The sequence below is a fragment of the Spea bombifrons genome, chromosome 4, assembly GCF_027358695.1.
Source record: "Spea bombifrons isolate aSpeBom1 chromosome 4, aSpeBom1.2.pri, whole genome shotgun sequence".
Lineage (NCBI taxonomy): Eukaryota > Metazoa > Chordata > Amphibia > Anura > Pelobatidae > Spea > Spea bombifrons.
Window position 1 is genome coordinate 106,768,331 of NC_071090.1, and position 6,000 is coordinate 106,774,330.

Genomic DNA, 6,000 nt, shown 5'->3' on the forward strand with positions numbered 1-6,000 from the left:
GACCAGCTAGAAGAAACTATGAGAGCTTGGCCCATCAGAATGCACAATTAAGAATATGAACATTGATTCATCACAGATCAACAAATTAAAATTTTATGGTGTTAACAAAGTTAGAATAAAAAAACAAACAGAAAACTACCAAAGTACGATCAAGTGAAAAATTGCACATTAGTATTCATGGTCACACACCCAAAGCCAGCCGTGGCACCCAGATTAAACCCACAGGACTTTCCCGCACCCAGGTTGAACACGTGGCAACTGTCCCCTTTCATTCTCCTCCTCCTCATTACTCACCTGTTGATTAACGAGAAGCCGTTTCCTTGGTTACTCAGCTGTTTCATAGCGACAAATTCCTTTCTTTTCCAGTTAGACTTGTGCATTCATATTCGGGAGAACATGAAAATGTTCAAACCGAATAACGAATAAACAATATGGCGGGGGATTCTTCGTTTCTTCATGTTCATCTTCATCTTTACGTCGGTGCCCGCCATTTCTTGAAGGAGGAGGGGGGGCATTGATTGATTGCGCCAATCTTCGTTTGTCCAATCATCATGCATTTAATAAAATGGGTGACATTTTAAATTAGATATTAACCCTATAACTCTAAGTCTAAGCTTATTTTGAGTTTTTGACCCACTTTCTTCCATCCGCATACCTGCAAAAAGTCCCAAATTTCCCGTGACAGTCATGCCCCCCCCAGCCCTTTCTCCTCCGCTCCCTGCCGCCTCTAATGCATCTAACTATACAACCGAGGATTATCCATAAATAACTATCTACCGACTCACTTTAAACCTCTTTAAATCATTAACATTAACAACATTGCTGTCGCAGACTGGAAATCATTTGCTTGTTGCACCTACACAGTAGAAATCGACACACTTGCAATACGGCTGTAATCAGTAACGATCTTAAAATGCTTGCGTATACGCTGCAGATTGATAAATGGCGAAATTAAAGATAAGCTTTCATCAAAAAGATCACATTTTTGATCTAGAAATTGTTCCATGAAGCAAAAAATTACAATAATGAAACATATAATTTGCTGGCAGATCGGCCCCATTCGGCCCGTCTAGTCAGGGGCGTACCTAGAGTATTTGGCACCCGGGGCGGATCCTGTATGTGGCACCCCCCCACACACACACTTTAAAACTACCTGGCCGAAACTGAATATGACCCCCCCACACACCATAAAAAATATAACACTTTTATTTAAATTTAAAGTAAGTAACACACCAAAATAGGACAAAACAATTAAATAACAATATATATATATATATATATATATATATATATATATAATTGTTAACAGCAATCACATTCCTATCATGCCCAGGCATACCCAGATTCCAGGAGGCACTCGCAGACTTGGCATGATAGGAGTATGATTGCCCTATCTACCCCTTCTCGCTCCCTTCTGCCCTATCTACCCCTTCTCACTCCCTTCTCCCTATCTACCCCTCCTAACTATCTACCCTCTCCCTCTTTGAAGTTCACTTACCTTTCAGGAGTCCTGCGGTGGGGGTGCAAGGCCTCTGTCTCCCAGCTCTGCCACTGTATGGAACAGTATAGAGTGATGGGAGTTATGATGTACTTTAGAGCATAATTATATAATGAAAAATACATTGGAAATGGTACAGCATAACACCCATCACTCTCACACACTTACCAATCCACACGCATACCAATCCACACGCATACCAATCCACAAACACATACCAATCCACACACATACCAATCCACACACATACACCAATCCACAAACACATACCAATCCACACACATATACTAATCCACACACATACCAATCCACACACACATGCCAATCCACACACACATGCCAATCCACACACACATACACCAATCCACACACATACACCAATCCACACACATACACCAATCCACACACACACACATACCAATCCACACACATCCACACACACATACACCAATCCACACACACATACCAATCCACACACATCCACACACACATACACCAATCCACACACACACACACACCAATCCACACACATACACCAATCCACACACATACACCAATCCACACACATACACCAATCCACACATATACACCAATCCACACATATACACCAATCCACACACATACCAATCCACACACACATACCAATCCACACACACATACCAATCCACAGACACACCAATCCACACACATACACCAATCCACACACATACACCAATCCACACACATATACTAATCCACACACATACCAATCCACACACACACACCAATCCACACACATACACCAATCCACACACATACACCAATCCACACACACATACCAATCCACACACACATACCAATCCACACACATATACCAATCCACACACACATACCAATCCACTCTCACTGTATGCTTTCCTACCTTTCCTCTTTTCTCCTTACAGCCTCTTTTTCCAGCTCTTCTCTCCTCTTCGTCTTCAGTTCTTCTTCCGGGTCAGAGGGCACGGACAGCGGTGGGCGCGGCTTCAGTGTTGTGCGCCGGGATCTGACAACAAGCCCCGGCGCACAACAGCTGTTGCCGCGCAGATCGCAAGGGAGCGGTATCGGAGGTCTTTAACAGACCTCCGGCTCCCTTGAGTGATTTTAAGCCGGGTTCAAGGGAGATCCTTGAACCGGCTTAAAATCACTCAAGGGAACCGGAGGTCTGTTAAAGACCTCCGATACCGCTCCCTTGCGAGCCTGCTCCTCCAGCGGCGGACATTACTGTCCGTCTCTGGAGGGGTGCCGGGTGCCGGCAAGTTGGCACCCCCCTGATGAGCGGCACCCGGTGCGGACCGCCCCCCCCGCCCCCCGCTAGGTACGCTACTGCGTCTAGTCTACCCGTTTTTCCTGATGTAACGTCTCAGACCTTAATAAGTCGTTGGTCTCGACTCGGAGCCATGTGCCTATCCCATACATGTTTAAATTCCCTCACTGTATTAGCCTCTACCACTTCTACCAGGAGGCCGTTCCACTTATCTATCACCCTCTCAGTAAAGTTAAACTTCTGTACATTACATTTAAGCCTCTGACCCTCTACTTGTAGATGATGGCCTCTTGTTCTTACGTTTCTCCTGTACTTTTTTAAAACCTCTTTAAATATTTAAATGTTTCTATCCCAGCCCCTCTCTCGCTTATTTCCTCCAACCCATACATGTCACAGGGCCCCTTCTCGGCCTTCATGACCTACTACCCAGGACTGGGTCCCACACACTTGATTCTTATCTGAGAAGACATCTGTGACAGGAACGACCTGTAACCACGACTGGGTACTCCCGCCAAATGTTGCTTCCTCCACCCCATGTCCACCCGGACACCAGCGATTAACCCCTTCACTGCCAGACAGGACCAGTGCTACAGCGAGACGAGAGGACGCCGCTGCAACAGAGCCTCTGTGGCTAGCCGAAGCTGAGCTACGTGATCATAGCAGAAGCCACAGCTCTTAGGGAACCTCGAGGGCGTAGCAATATATCACTCTACTGCCCTGATAAGGGCAGCACCGAGGCATACCTCAATAACAAGACGAGACTCATAGTGAGGTAAAACAGGGACTGTTATTTGGGAAACACATGGGCTTATATATTATATGTATATATATTATATTAATATTATATTTGGGTGAGAAACAAACCATAAATCATGTCCACATCTCCCAGCCCAGACATTCCGGCCACACTTAGGCCACCGAGCCCCGCAATGTGCGTAGAACTTTAGCCGTCATTCTCGGGGTGATCCCGAGTGGCAACAGTTCAAAGTTTCTCCGGGGCAGACCGCGAGATATCCGTCGTGTGTCCCAGTGACCGGGGATCTGTAGGAGGCTCCTTCTTCGAACCACCCCTCCATAGGTTAACTCCATGGAAGGGGTGCTCCGGGGAGGTTGATGGTGTCCAGGGTATACAAGGTTAAAGTCCATGGGCAGGGCATGTGGAATATGGAGAGGGCAGTACATGAGGGCCACAAAAATCACAACAATAATCACACATATACTAAGACATACAGACTAATCAAACAATAGCTACAACAGACACAACATCTTTCTATATTCCCTGGTGGTGAATCTATAGGAACGTTTACAGATTAACCTACATGATTTATAGTTTATGGCTGACAGAATTACGCAAATTGTCGGAATACAGTTCGCACCCATTGTTAAACACCCATAAAGACATCACGCCGGTGAGTGTCCAGCTAAAAATAGGCAGGATTCTATTTACAGGCAATAAACCTATAGATTTTCAGCAGAAATAGCAAATTTTCGAACTATATAAAGAAACAGCGGTTACGGGCGAACCCGCCCATCCGCATACCTCAAACCATAAATGTATTTATTCGGAAGGTCTAACGGTGTCATGGTACGTTTACAAGAATACAAAGACGCAGTGTTACCCTTATATCAGTAAACCGGTCAACATGATTCGAAAATAGGCAGAAAAAGAAAACTGGGGCAGAAAAGGTCATCTTGATGTTACTTTGGAGTGGAGGGGGATTAGCCTTTACATCAAACGTTAACAAATGTATGGGTGGAAAATTATTATAGCTATAATATATTTAATATTATAGCTATGCACAATGAAATGGTTATAAACACGGTTCCTATCGCCATAGCGACTGACGGAATGGTGCAACCGACAGGAACATTCTATTGGTGGTTCTGGTAATGACACTACTGTTTTTTTCTTAATTTTTCTTTACACCAGAATCACTATATTTGGCATCGATCAGGATTAGGACTTTTTTTCGTTCGGTAATCAATGTGAATTACTTTGAATTTTTACCCCATTTTTGGGGGTAAATGGGCAGATTCTGAGGGTTACTGTTAGATATTTGTTTTTAAACTGCTCTAAATGTCTCGGTGACCAAAGATCAGTCGAAATCACAGCTTCTATGTCTTGTTAGATAGGTACGTTTATTATACAAAATACATACAGCGCCATTCCATGGATGGGGTTTGAGTGCTGTAGGCTCTTGTTCTTAAAATGATGGCGCAGAGAGAGTAGAGGATCGAAGGGTAGAAGAAAGGGGTATCCATGTTCCCTAACCACAAGTCTTTATACCCATTTACAATCTCCGTAAAGTTATTACCTTCTATGGCGAGGATATATGGACCCCGTGTACCTACTACATCATAGAAGAATTCCAGAAAGACCTACTAGTAGTTCTGTCACGTGGTTAAGAGTTAAAACCCATGTTCCTGGCACTCATGTTTCACTTATACCTAATGTGAATATACCAGTAGAATGAGAAGAAAGCTGGAGGCAACTTCTGCTCTTTCTACTCTGACATAATAATATCGAAATTATTTTCGTGAACAACAAAACCTTCCATGACACGAAACTCGATTTGTCCAGTAGACTAGGTTGTCATGGACAGATGGCGGCGTATTTATCTTTGGCATTGCCAAACCATGGAAAGTCCAAACTGGCCATCCTCTCCGCACCACCATGCTTAGTGTTGACCAACAGGATATGACATCATATCCTGGCCCTCTGCCTTTTAAGGTTATGTGGCGCTGGGTTGAAGAAAACTACTTCTGCCGACTTGGCACAATTGTGCCATAGCGTTAATGGGCTGGTTGGCTGATCTTCTATTGTGCATCAGAGGGGCCTAGTCGGACTACCCAGAATAAGTCACAGCGGACAGATAGGGTAGAATGCCTATATACGTATATCTATCTAGCTATATATATATATATATATATATTTATACAGTCTTGCATGTCCGCCTCTTTAAATCCTTAAACAACCACCGCATTAATTACGTAATTTATTTAATATTGATTTGTATTATTTATCGTGCTTGAGACAGATAGGATTCTCTTGCACGTTATTCATGCTGTTGACTCCTAGTACCCAGTTGATAAGATGTTGTGGTTTAAAGCACTGGAAGTCACATTAAGGTAATAAATTTCCACGTCACTCACACGTTTCAAGATAAACTGTTTAGAGGACACAGGAGAACTGACGAAAGCACCGATCGTAAATGTC